We start from the raw sequence: 15,155 nt of genomic DNA, 5'->3' as shown, positions 1-15,155 counted from the left end.
CCGGAAAAGTCATAACCAAGCACATCAGATAGTACCTGTTCATTTTGCATAGAGAAGGTATAAGTAAAGCAACATTTCATAGGGTCACTTATAATCTTATAAAATGATACATTCATTATATTGAAAAGTGTACATTCAGCCTTGTAGTTCTCATTTTAAAAAATATTTTATTTACTACATTGTCACATTAGTTAAGAGGTGAAGTACTTGAATAACGTGCTATCAGAGGAAACATTTTTGATGACTATCACTGTTTTGACATTGCAATAAGAACTGTTATATAAAACTAAGGCACAGGCTCATCCTGAATGCTTGGAGCTAATTCATCATCAACAGTAAACACTCGAAAAACAAATACATACAACTAAAAGGGCAAGACTAAGTCTTCTGATAAATTTTACCAGTAACTTCAGAGATAAAAGAATTCATCAGTAACTTTTGATGTTATAAGTAAGGGGCACTGAGTTTCCAAAAACAAGCGGATATGGATTCACTGTGTCTCATCCAAATTTCAATTTAGATTCCCACGTGTTGTCCGAGGGACCCGGTGGGAGGTAATTGAATCATGGGGGCAGGTCTTTCCCATGCTGTTCTCGTGATAGTGAATACGTTTTTTGAGATGTGTTTTTTTTTTTTTTTTTTTCTGAGACAGAGTCTCGCTGTCGCCCAGGCTGCAGTGCAGTGGCGCGATCTCGGCTCACTGCAGGCTCCGCCCCCCAGGGTTCATGCCATTCTCCTGCCTCAGCTTCCCGAGTAGCTGGGACTACAGGCGCCCGGCACCATGCCCGGCTAATTTTTTGTATTTTTAGTAGAGACGGGGTTTCACCGTGTTAGCCAGGATGGTCTCAATCGCCTGACCTCGTGATCCGCCCACCTTGGCCTGATGTGTTGGTTTTATAAAGGGGAGTTTCTCTGCACAAGCTGTCTCTCTTTGCCTGCCGCCATCCACGTAGTAAACGTGACTTGATCCTCCTTGCCTTCCGCCATGATTGTAAGGCCTCCCCAGCCACATGGAACTGTAAGTCCATTAAACCTCTTTCTTTTGTAAAATGCCCAGTCTCGGGTATGTCTTTATCAGTAGCACGGAAATGGACTAATACACACACACACACTCACACACACAAACACACAAACAAAACAAAACAAACAAACAAAAACCCCTAATTCATGATATGGGAAATGTACTCCTTACCACGGATGGAGAATAACTCAAGGATTACTGTGTTTTAAGTTACTCTATTATGGCCTAACAGCCCGAAAGCTCATTTATCAGGAATGTGTTATAGTAGCCTATTTAAACGTATCCAAATGATAGATACTCTGTTTCTGTTTTTAGAGTAAATGGATGACTGTAATAGTGAAAATTACATCTCTTGCTTCAAAGTCTTCTGGGAAAATGAGCTATCACAAGTCTTTAAAGCTGTCTATTCCTTATGGCTTCCTTATCCCTCAAAATTTATTTTATTAAAGGTCTAAGCAGCTTTAAAATGTTAAAAATGATATTTTATAAACATAATACCGGTGCAAGAGTAAAGATATGTGTTTTTGGTAATTAAGACATGATCATGTTTAAAAGATAATTTGAATGAATATAGAATAAGTGATTAGAGCTTCATGGATGTGGGAGAAAAATTTCTATGATAATAATACTATTTACATTGAAATTATGATAATGAAAGTTTCACATTTTAATAGTTATTATAAATATTAACTATATAATATGGTTCTATAAGCATATGTGTATATACTCATTAATCATTATGAAAATATTAAATTTGCTACTTACAGAATGAACTATTCTTCTTCTATAATGGTCAATCTTTTAAAGAAATTATTATTTATTGGTAAACAACACTTTGTAGTCACCAAAATCTAAATATTGAACAGTAATAAATGATGTCTAGCACCTACAGAAAACTTCTTGTAAGAACTGCAAAATTTTACACCTAATTTGACTCAAGTTAATTTTATTGTATGTTTACATAGGAGAATATCAATGTGTATATAAGTGTTCTGATACCAATACGTGCATTTCAATAGATACTCTAAGACTTATTTATTTATAAGTACAAATATAATACTTTTAAGAAGCTTACTTTTTCTTTGAACATAAAATAGTAAAAGCACATGAACTATTTAGCAATAAAATGAATAAAAGAAAATGCAATAGCTTTGTTTAGCAATTAAGTGATTAATTTTTGATTAAGTTTTAGAGACAGTAATGGCTATTACTCTAGCAGAAAAATAAATTATTTTGACCTGTAATGTACTAAAAATGCTTCTTAGAAGAGAGTGTATTTTAGCTTTGACTTAAAAAGCATACTGCTTGAATGCATGTGAATATTCTTAGATAAATGTAAAATCTAAGCATCAATAGCCATTCAAACTTGTCACATATATCATGCAAAAAGGAATCATGAACATTGAGTAAAGTTGTCAAGTTATAACCAAACATTCTTGCATGCAGAATGCATGTCTCTTTTTCTTTCTGCACCAGCATCTAAAGCATCATTCATGGTGTTTTAATGTGTTTTATTTCTTGGATTTTAGTTTTCCCTTGGGGGGAGAAGGGAAATTTTCCATTTGATTCATGCAGTTGTTCAAAGTAACTGATAGACAATGACACACACGATGACATTCATGTCCCTAAGTATCATTTATTCACTTGTAAAGTGTATAAGAAATTCATTTTAAAAGCTCTGTGATGTAACTTCATCTATTTATTTCTGGTTATAAAGTAATTACTCAAATTCCAGATAAGTTTCTACCTTAACTTTTCTCAGAATATGTACCAGCTAGGAATTTATTCCGTTTGCTTGGTGAAATGGGTCTCATAGGTCAGGAATTATTTTTATTCTGCTGATGCTGTTGTTTTCTCTCTGGATTTCTGAAACCATGTAATATGTCCTCGTTTATCACTGGTTTTTTTTTCTCTTATTGTGTTTAGGAGACACATCTATGATGTTTCATATAGGAGCAGTTTGCTTATTTTCATTACTGCATAATATTCTACTGTTTGAATAAATCATAATCTATTTATGCAATCTGTTATTAATCAACATTTAGGTTGCTTTTAATTATTTTGTTGCTATTGGTTTTGCAAATAGGGTGCACAGATATGCACAATTCTACTGGAAACATACCCAAAGTGGAATTTTTGCATATATTGTAGATATGTGGTCTGAATTAGTATATGCTCAATTATTTCCTAGACAAATTGAGGCAATCTCTACATTCCTACAAGTAGGTACAAGCATTGCAAGTATTCTACTAGTTTTTGTTTTTGTTTTTTGTTTTTTTTTTACAACACACTATAAATAGACTTTTAAATTTGATCCCTTTGGTGCAGTGGTAGCTAATCAAAGTTGTGCTTATGTACTGATGAAGCTCAGCATGATTTTTATTATTTTATTGTATTATTATTGTTGTTGTTATAGAGACGGGTCCTACTATGTTGCCTAGGCTGGTCTCAAACTCCTGGGCTTAAGCAATCAGTTTGCCTCAGCCTTCCGAAGTGTTGGGATTACAGGTGTGAGCCACTGCGCCAGGCCTGAAACTGAGAATCTTTTTACCTTCTTAATAAAGACTTTGTTATTTCTTTAGTGAAGTGAGCATTTAAGTATATGCCTATCCTGTGGTGTGTGGTTATTTGCATTTTATTCTATTGACTTAGTGATATTTTCAGTGTATTCTAGATTTGTCTTTTGTCTACTATATGAATGGCAAAAATTGACTCTCCTTCTCTCTGCTTTGCACTTTTCACTTCCTATTGGAGTCTTTTGGTGAACAGAAGTTTATAATTTTAATGTCATATAACTTATCAATATATTCTTTTTTATATTGGGCCTTTTGCCAAAATCTGCATGTATTATTTTCTGTCTCTTTTCCTTTCTGCACCTGCATCTAAGGCATTATTCATGGTGTTTTATTGTTGTTTTATTTCTTGGATTTTAGTTTTCCCTTTATAGTTTCTTCTATAATATTTTGAGGAAAGAATAATGCAGCCTTAGGAATTTGCTATCTTGGTAGAAAATTGAAAAAAAATAACATTCATTTTAGAAAATTAACATGGATTGTTCATCTGTTCTGTACCAGGTTCAGGAATAAATGTTGAGGAAGTGTCTTTATTTCAAAATATACCTTCATATAAATGTACTTATAGAAAAAGACATATACAAAGAAAAAATAATGACACAAGTGCAATAAAGATGTTTGCATGTGTGGGGCTGTAGAAGAACACCATTTAGCCAAACTTTTTGAGGTTGGGATGTTTGAAAAACTTTCTAGAAGGTAAGACTCCTCTTGACTTTAGACTTCATGACACTTCTAGATGTTAGTCTTCAAGCTGAAGAAGCATTGGTGAGGAAGCAAGTAGAAAATTGGCTGGAGTTGTCAAATACCAAGGCAAATGCAGAAAACTGAGCCCTGGAACATCAAATATTAGGCTTGATTCTTTTAATTTCTGTTAAGAATACATAAGTTTTCAATAGATATAATTAGTCTAAGTGTACTAAGATTCAACAGAAATAGTATTAGGGCGAATAAGAATCACTTAATTTCTAAATCCTTGTTTATCCATTTATTTTAGCCATTAGAAACTATTACTGAGGTAGTTGTACAGACTTTTACAAATCCTATTCAGTTTGACTTTCTCTGGAGCATATGCCCATTGTACATATAATTGTTTGCATTGCTCAGTCCCTAATTAAGAGGTAGCCATAATGAATTTTCACTGGCATTTAACTGATAACAGGGTAATACATGAAAGAAGAAGGAGCAGAAGAATTCACATTCTTGCTACTAGAATGCCTGACTATTAGCGTTGAGGCTATGATTTGGGGAATCTCATTAGCAATAATGGCGCATTATATTCCCTAAGTAAAAGCTGCTAATCAGTCACCCAGTTAATTACAAAGCTTCCTTTTAGAGTAATTAGTGAGAAATAGCCTCTCATTTTTAGTAAAAATGACTCAAGAAAGATAAACTATATTCTGTGAGTCTGCTTGTTACTCCGTCTCTTCCTGCTACTTTGATTTTATCCAAAATATCCCTTAACAAAATAAATATACACTCCAATTAAATTGTAAAATTTTAAAGAATCATGACATGTTCTAACTTACACCTAGTTCTCTCATAAACATATATAAATACCTTAATTTTTATATTTTCAATTTTAAGGAATACAATGAAAGCAGAAATTTTAGTGTTATCACAGTGATTGAGAAAGGCTGAAAGATGTTAGTTCAGAAGAACAAAAACTGTTAGAAATATGGTTGTGAACTTCACTTTAGAACAAAAATTGGATTTGAAAAGACATCAAAAACATATATGAACACACCAGGGGTTGATTGTGTTCTCTACAATCTTCAGAAAAACATCAAAGAAAATCTAACAAGCAACTTCAAAAGCCTGTTAGTCTCACTGCAAGCTGCAGTTCAGGGAGAAAGAGCCTGTTAAAGGCCTTATTGAGGAAAATGACAGTATCCACAGAGAACATGAAGAGATTGACCTATAAACAATTTCTTGAAAAATGTCACCAAAGATAACACAAATTTCACCTAGAAATTAAAATGACACCAAAGTGTACTGTAGTTGCAAAAGGTATAAAACAGAAACAAGAAATATAAACAGTTAAAGAGGGACTCAGTTCATTTAAATGGTGTTTATAAAAGATATGAGAGATTTAATATATGTTAACAAAGAAACAGGAGAGTGATTACAAATATTTAATTTAAACTTTTTGAAACAAACAAGATAAAAATAATTCTGATTTGAATTATAAAGATTTGTTGAATAAACATAAACTCATTGGTCTTTTCTATGATTCAGAAACTAAAAATGTAAAAGCATGCCAGGATTTCAAGGAAGACAGAACCTAAGTTATTTCTTGATGATGTTTTTAATTTTTTAAAAAATATTTTAACGATAAAAATAGGCACATGGCATTTCTTTTTAAAGAAATCGAAGGAACATACACAGTATAAGGAAAAGCATACATAAACAGTGTCAGACTTTTTTCTTGCCCTGAAATAACTCATACTAACATGTTAGTGAACATTATTTCATAAACAACCTAAGCAAAAACACATATACGTGATGAAGTCATTTTGTTAATACTATTGATGTGCCTTATCATTTGTTGAAAACATGATGGATTAGATGCTCTGGCATCTTGGTCAGATACCTTTTTTAAGATTCCAGAACTTTTCTCCAGACTGTCAGAGGTGTTGCATTATCATGGCTTAGAGCTGAGTACATCCCCAGGAATTGCTTTCCTTTTAAAGAAGCTCTTTTGCTCAAGGATTTACCCACTCTCCAAGCAAGAACTTCCCACATTCACATCTTTGATGTGTATGTAAGACTCTCACCTCAATTTGGCATATATCTAAAGGGCCTTCCAGGCTAAAAACTTCACACTGAGTCAACTGAGCCTTCAGTTGTTATTATATCATGAGGGATTTTTTTTAATATCCAATTCTTCTTTCTTCACTCATAAAGCACTTTTTTGGTTTCCTGAGAACAATGTCTGATCACCACCACCATGCAAACCTCTGCTTCAGAGAATGTTTCCTAGGCAATGTGCCCAGTAACACTCTACTACCAAGGGCAGTCCTCAGAACAGATTCTAAAGAAGCTCATGCATTGGTGAGGTCATATATCAGGGTTTTGAAATATTTGAGGAAAGAGAAAATTGAATTGAACGACTGGTGTTATACGATATTTATTAATTAGAAAAAATGTTGAGAAGACAAGGAGCATTAATCACCAATATAAGGCAAAGTTAGGAGGGGTCCTTACTAGCATATAAAAAGATGCTAATATCCTGCAGTTGTTGGGAAGAAAAAGATGAAGATCAGGCCTGGAACATAATAATAGGTGTCAGAGCTCTAGAAAATATTGGCTTCTCCACTTTGACAAGCCTGTTATTTCAAGGTCAGGGCTATGATTGAGACATATTGGGATTCTGGGGCAAGAAATAGGTCACCAATTTCAAGACACGTAAAAATCTTGACCTCTCCCCTCAAATATTCTGAAGCTCTGTGGCCTACAAAGATAGTCCACTTCTTGGAAAATGTCTATTGTTTTCCCTTTGTTGAAGGACGATGTAAATATTTTTGCCTTGCAAGAAAGCATTTGCCTGCCTCAGGCAGTAGCCCCACATCTTATTCTAATCACAAGACCAATAGCCGCTGTTAAACTACAGGAGATACCACCATAAATGTGCTGGATGCTGGAAGAAAGAAAATACTGCTGGGAATAGCTGCAGAAGTTACACAATATGTATCAACAGGAGACAGAGGAGAATGTACAGGGCTGAACCTTAGGGTACTGGATTGGGAGAAGGGGTAATCAAACATAAAGTTAGGTAAGGCAGAGTTTATTGATATGAAAATGCTCACCTGAATATGAAGTAGAATGTAATAGAATGTAATCTTCTGACAAGGAGCCTGGCAGATGGTTCTAACTTGTCAGTAGGATGGCTCTTAGAAACTTGGGGAAGTGATTGCAACTACAGATTGAAAAATAAATGCTATGATTTCCATAGCAGACGGTGAAAGAAAAAGGTCAAAATTCTCACAGAAGGTAACACGTTAGAGTGAATACATGATATAAGTTAGCAACACTAGTAACCAATTTTATTCTGTGGAAGGCCCACAGAGCATGTTATGTGGAGAGCCACTTATCAGATTTCTGGGCAACACACTAGTGAGAGATGCACTAGTGTTGTTGAAAATCCCAATGTTGATGTCTTCTATAAGCTACAATTGTTGATAGGAGATGTGCTTAAAAACTAGATTGTCTGATAATAATGACAACAATAGGACCTCAAAACAGTTGAAGGCAGATTTAGTGGAATTAAACTATCAGAAGCCAGGCAGAAACAAATACGTATTAAAGGGAAAAGCCAGAATTGCAGCTAATGGGGGAAGGATGTGGCCCACATAGAAAGAATCATGGAGAAGGTCCCTTGGCGTTCCTAGGGATAAGATAGAGACATAATCAATGAGAATTTCTCAATCTTAACTAATCAGAAGAAATCAAGGGTGGAAATCCCAATAGAAATCCTTATACCTTGCCAAGTTTCCAGATCTGAGCTAGTGTTCAGAAACAGAGGCCGCCGAGTGAAAGAAAATCTTGATCATGAGAAGAAAGAAATTGCAATGCCACTCAGTCCTTCCCACAAAGGACCTAGAAACATTTACCTGGATCCATACATGAGGAAAAGGAGTGCACGCAGATGTCTCAAGGGCTACTGAATATGGTGCCCAAGTTGACATTGATAACTAGAGACCTGAAAGGCCATATGGCCTCTGTGAGAATGCGCATGTAGTAAGGATAATATATGGAATTCTGGCACAGGTTCATCTCATAGTACGTTCCATAGGTGCACACACCCATCCAGTGGCCATTTCTCTGGTACATGAATTAGTACTTATAATGGGGTAACTTGGTAATTGGTAAATCTCCACGATGTTCCTTAGCCTGTGGTTAAGAAGAAGTCCAAGGAGACATTTCTAAAACTGCCAGTACCATAGCCAATAGAGTAAATTTTAAAAAATACTACATTTTATGTAGAATGACATATGTTAGTGCCACATACTTAAAGACCTAAAGGATGAGGTAAGAAGATGATGAAAGATGCTATGTTCAACTGCAAACTCTACATTCTGGTAACCCCAGTTACAGCTGTGTTACCTGATGGAGTATTTTGCTCCAGCAGATTTATGCTGCATTAGATGGATAGGATACTCACTAAGCTAGTGGATACATTTTTCAGAAATAGTTTGTCTTTACCTGGGGTAGACAATAGTATATATTTATGGTCTTACCACTGGGCTATGTTACTTTTCCTATTATTTGTCGTAATTCCAGTTCAGAGTGACATGGGACAATAGACATTCTACTGAGTATTACATTGGCGTATTGATAACATCATTGTAATGATACTGGATGAACAAGATATGGCAAGTGTGTTGAATGACTGTTAAGACACACACAGTCCAGAGAGAGGCCATTAAAAACTGTATGAAGACATAAGGCCTGCCTCATTGGTGACGTTTTTAGGATTAGAATAGTCTGAGGCATTCCAGAAAGTCATCTACAAGGTAAAGGAAAAATTATGCCATCCACACCTCTAACACGAAGAAGGAAGGACAATGCTTGGGATACTTCTCCAGTCTCATGAGGCAGAATATTCCACACTTGAGAATATGATTCTGAATTTACTGAATTAAGTGAAATATTTCCAAAGGGATAGCAGAAATGGACACTGCAGTGGGTCCAGGCTATGAAGCAAGCAGCCCTACCACTTGGGCCATGCGACCCAGCTTACTCTATGGTATAATTGTCTATGGTGGGAAAAGATGTCATACAGAGTTTACAGAAAGTCCCATTGGAAGAATGAAGGTTCAACAACAGTACGGTTCGACTAAAATATCTTACCTTGCAGAAGAGAATTATTCAACTTTCAAAAAGCAAATTCTGGCACTGTAGAGATGGAATGCTAAGCCATGGGGCATCAGGTGATCATACAGCCTAAATGACCTATCATGAACTAAATCATAAGGTTGAACAAGCCCAACCATGACCCACTGGAAAATGGAAGTGATGCATCTGGAATTAGATGCAAGCAGTTCCAGAGGCCACAAGTAAGCTGAGTGGCTGTAAATGGACCCAACAGCAGGGGCTCCTGTTCATCAATGCTGGGCTATCGTCACTACCAGGAAAACAACCAGGCACCAGATGGCATGAAGAAACAGATGAGTTCATTTTTAAATGTATATGGAAAGGAAGAGGAATCAGAATAGCCAAAAAGAAACTGTGAATAATAACTATGAAATAGTTATGACTATTCATATGACTATGAATAAAACTATGAAAGTTGGAAGAATTATACTAGATTATTTTAAAACCGATTGTAAAGCTATAGTACAAGTCACTGTGATATTAGAGTAAAATTTACATGGATAATTGCAACAAAATAGAAAGTCTAGAACTATAACAGTGGGCAATTGAATTTTAACAAATGTTCAAATGAAACTCAAGGGAAAAATAATTTTGTTATCAACAAATATTGCTGAAACAGTTGAATAGTCATATGCAAATTAATGAATGAATAACTAAATAAAACAAACTTCAACCTCTACCTCACACCACATAATTGTGTATATTATATACAGTTCAATCAGAAGTGGTCACATACTTAAGTATATAGCTAAAATTATAAAACTGATAGAAGTAAATGATAATTTTTTAGTGATCTTGTGTTTGGCAAAGACTTTTTAAGTAGGACACAAAAACCATAAACTGTTAAGCAAATGTCAATAAATTATGTTCCATCAAAATTAAAAGCAAATAGTCTTCAAAAAACACTGTTATGAAAATGAAAAGGCAAGCTGCAGACTGGGAGAATGCATTCGAAAAGCATATATCCACCAAAGGACTTTATCTAGAAAATATAAAGAGCTCTGAGAACCCATTGATGAGAAGTTTAATAACTTAATGAAAAATAGGCAAAAGATGTAAATAGACACTGTTCAAAGAGGATGTAAAGAGAGCAAATATATATATAAATCAATCTTAATATCTCTAGTCATTAAGGTAAGGCAAGCAAAACAACTACACACCCACCAGCATGGCTGAAATTTAAAAGATTGACCCTACCAAATGTTTATAAAGATGTGATACAACCTGAACTTTCATTTACTGCTAGTGCACACAACAAATTTGGATACAGTTTCATAGTTTTTTTAAAGTTAAACACCTACCCCATATCCCAGCTATTTCACTCCTAGGTATTTACCCAAAACAAATGTTATAAGTAGCTTTACTTGTATTAGTGAAAACCTGGGGGGAAATCCAATGTCCATCCCAGGGAGGACAGACTAACAATTGGTAAGGCTGCTTTAAAACCAAATACTTTGGTTGGGCGTGGAGGCTCATGCCTATAATCCCAGCACTTTGGGAGGCCAAGGTGGGCGGATCACCTGAGGTCAGGAGTTCAAGACCAACCTGGTCAACATGGTGAAACCTCGTCTCTACTAAAAATACAAAAATTTGATGGGCTTGGTAGCACGTGCCTGTAATCCCAGCTACTTGGGAGGCTGAGGCATGAGAATTGCTTGAACCCAGGAGGCAGAGGTTGCAGTGAGCTGAGATCATGCCACTGCACTCCAGCCTGGGTGACAGAGCGAGACTCCCTCTCGAAACAACAACAACAACAAAACAAATACTTTTAATCAATAAAAGGAAAATATTAACTATCAGTGATTGGAGACTGTACTGGGAATTGGGGAACAGGTAATATTTCCTAGGCAGCTGCAGGGAAGTATTACAAAAGAGCAACAGGAAATTTGTTGGGGTGGGGGGCATGAATGTTACCCTGATGATGGTAATAATCTCAAGGATATATATATACGTCAACATGTCCAAACTCATCCAATTGTACAATTTAAATGTGTTCAGTTATTGTATGTTAATTATACCTGAATAAAGCTGCTAAAATAACAACAGATTTTTCCACATTGCCTTTCATAAAGTATGTGACTACCACTTATTTTCTCGTTTGCCTTGTGAAAATTAGTTTTTCTAACATTAATTTATCTTGCAGAGTGTAAAGAATGCTTTTTTCTCATCTAAAGAATTTTAAAAATCCATAAGCAGGAAATAGATATGAAAAGACCCAATGTGTTCCAGGAGCTTTATATGTTTTAGTATGGCCCATGCACAATGAGAAGTTGAGGTCAATTGAGTTCAACATATATTCGTTAAGTGCCAGTTGTGTGCTGATAATTCTATCAGAAGCCAGGATAAGAATAGGAGTAAAAACGTTTTTAGTTTTACAGTTATCTACTATGTATCTAAATAACATATTAAGGATATGGCACACATACCTCCAATTCCACTAGTACCTTTATGCAATGAGTGCTAAAACCATGAGAAAGCCATAGAGCTTGCCTGGGCTGGACTAATAGAGAAATTCTTTCTTGAAGAGATAAGATCCGACTCTAAATATGAAGCAGGATTAACATTCACTAACTAGCTGACAGAATAAATGGTTTTATAAGCAAAGCAACATTTTACATAGGCCCCAAAGACCATAGTGTATCTTTTCACCTGAAGTAACTTTAGCAATTTTTAATAATATCATTCAAATTTTTATTAACCTACCTGTATGATTCCTTAAAGCATACATTGAAAAGGTTAGACATTGCTGGGCGCAGTGGCTCACACCTGTAATCCCAGCACTTTGGGAGGCCGAGGTGGGCGGATCACCTGAGGTCCGGAGTTCAAGACCAGCCTGACCAACATGGAGAAACCCCGTCTCTACTAAAAATACAAAATTAGTCAGGCATAGTGGCACACGCCTATAATCCCAGCTACTTGGAAGGCTGAGGCAGGATAATTGCTTGAACCCAGGAGGTGGAGGTTGCAGAGAGCTGAAATCACACCATTGCACTCCAAACTGGGCAACAAGGGCGCAACGCCATCTCAAAATAAAATAAAATAAAAGAAAGAAAAGGTTAGACTTCATCAGAAACACTTCCAGGACAGACTGGTACATGAATGTTATCATTCACATTATGATACTATCATTGAACTCTCAGCTGAGAGGGGCTTGATACCATATCTCAAACTAACTTTCCTTAGTGTGCATATCAATAGCCTGGTATAAACAAAAATGTACAGTAACTCTACACAGAAAGTATAAAACTTTATTGAAGAAAATTTAAAGGAAGCTAAATAAATGGAGAATATTTTTTGTTTATAGATTGAAAGACTAGAAGTTTATGTTCTTTTTAAATTGATCTATGAAACTCCAATGAAAACTCCAACATTTTCGGGGAGTAGGAATTGACAAGTTGATTCATAATTTATATTGAAATGCAAAAGGCCGAGGATAGCTAAGATATTACAAAGAAAGAACAAGGTAAGATACTAAGAGTGATATTAGGGCCATGGTTTTACCATTGGGACACTGGGGCAAAAATAAACCAATGGAATCTTTGAAAAGAATCGAGAGCCCAAAAGCAGACCTACCCACATAGGGCAATTATATTTATGTCCAAAAAGTAATGACATTTCAGATCAATATGAAAAAGAAATAACTTTCAATAAATACTTCTAGGACAACTGGGTACTCATATACAAAAAAGCCCAGTACTTAAGGCAATCTACCAAAATCTGTTCCAGGTGGAAAGTAGATCTACTTGTGAAAGGAAAAATAATAAATCTTACAGATGTTGTAAGTTAGAATAATACATAAAAATTTTCAGGACAGGAAAATAATTTTTAAATTGGACAAACAAAATAGTTTATCACAAAGAAAAATATCAGTAAACTTGAATACTTTAAAAATAAGAAATTTCTTCATCACGAAAAATAAAACAAGCTGTGGAATGGAATGGAAGAATATATTTTAATACATGTATTTAACAAGTTCATTTATCCAAAGCATATAAAGACTCCTGCAAATCAGTGTGAGAAAGACACTCAACCCAACAGAAAAAAATGAGCAAGCAACTTGAATCATCAGCTTTACTGAAGAAGACATTGAAATTGTCCAATGTCATTTATAAAAGGCAAAATTAGAATCACAGAATGACTGAATTTAAAGGTATGAGCAATACTAAGTTGTGAAGAGTGTGTGGATGTGATGGTTACTTTCATATGTAAACTTGACTAGGTTAAGGGGTGCCCAGACAGGTGGTAAAACTGTATTTCCAGGCGTGTCTGGGAGGGACAGAAGACATTAGCATTATAATCACTGGACTGAATAAAGATCTGCCCTCATTAATGAGGAAAGGAGAATTCACTCACTATTCTAAAGCTGGGATATGTGTCTTCTTCTGCGCTGAGACACTGGGGCATGTCCTGTGGCCTTCAGACTCTGGGACTTAAACCATCAGCTCCCTGTTCTCAGGCCACTGAACTCAGACAAATTACACCACTGGTTTTTCTGGGTCCTTGGCTTGCAGGTGGCAGATTGTAGACTTCTCAGCCTCCATAATTGGGTGAGCCAATTCCCATGATAAATTCCCTCTTATCTATCTATCCATCCGTCTGTCTGTCTGTCTGTCTATCTATCTATCTATCTATCTATCTATCTATCTATCTACCTACCTACCTACCTACCTACCTACCTACCTACCTACCTATCTATCCTATTGTTTTTTTTTTCTCTGGAGAACCCTGACGAATACAGGGTGAATAGGAACTATCCTGTAATACTCAAGTGAGAGTATATTCCTAGATACAGACATACTTCTCAAGGAGAATTCTTTTGTGGAACCATAATATAATTTAACACAAATATACATGCATGTATACTTAAAAACTATATAAAACTACCAAATTTTTAGATCAGTAATAATTGATATATGTTCAACATAAGACATTTAACTATACCATATTCATCTATTGTCTAAGATGACTGTTTAATCTCCAGAAGCATATTTTTATTTTATTATATTTTTATTGTTACAGGGATAGGGTCTTGCTGTGTTGCCAAGGCTGGTGTCAAACTCTTGAGCTCAAGTGGTCTATTATATATCCACACACACTCTTCTTGGTACACTTAAAATACATTCACTATTTGCTCAGAGAGACAACACCAAAGTCGCATTTAGCTGTTTTATAAAGCTGAAACTCTAGGTAGAGAGTGGCACTTCACAGCATGGTGATCTGTACATCATTTGATAAAGATATAGTTCTTCATATTCTAAAAGGTGAATTATGTGACTGTAAAATGCTCAGGATGTTATAGTAAAGGTAGCACAGCATGTGTAAGGCAAAAACTACTATCAGTGGGGGAAAATAAAGGAGGGGGATTAGAAGACAAACGAGTCACTGGAGCACAGGTGTGATCAACTCTCAGGGGAGGGATTGAGAGCACTTCTTTCTCTTCCCCTCTCTAAGCTTCTCACACTGGGTGACTCTGCTTTGCTTTCTTGAAGGTTTGACCTTTTCCATGATCTCCCATTGGCACGACTTAAGCGGACACGGGGCTGTGCAGTCCCTAGAAGCTGTGGGTCTTGTAGTTGGCTTCCTTCTGTGCTTGGAGGTTGATGATTATGAAAATATAGAGAATAGGCTTGTAGCTTCTTTGGCATCATATGTCATCCAAAACTTATCAGGCTTTTGATGTACTGTGA

The 15,155-nt window shown here is 35.7% G+C and overlaps 1 long non-coding RNA gene across 1 annotated transcript in view; it reads left to right on the top strand.

The window, feature by feature from the left end:
* Positions 1–790: 790 nt before the first annotated feature.
* The window catches only part of LOC129528263 (uncharacterized), a 96,287-nt gene continuing 81,922 nt past the window's right edge, over positions 791–15,155 (top strand). The window contains exon 1 of the long non-coding RNA XR_008673495.2: positions 791–1,018. This is a non-coding gene — a long non-coding RNA (uncharacterized lncRNA). The remainder of the gene's footprint in view (positions 1,019–15,155) is intronic.

The sequence above is a fragment of the Gorilla gorilla genome, chromosome 17, assembly GCF_029281585.2.
Source record: "Gorilla gorilla gorilla isolate KB3781 chromosome 17, NHGRI_mGorGor1-v2.1_pri, whole genome shotgun sequence".
Classification (NCBI taxonomy): domain Eukaryota; kingdom Metazoa; phylum Chordata; class Mammalia; order Primates; family Hominidae; genus Gorilla; species Gorilla gorilla.
Note: the sequence above shows the minus strand (reverse complement) of the source record. Positions and strands in the feature narration are given on the sequence as shown.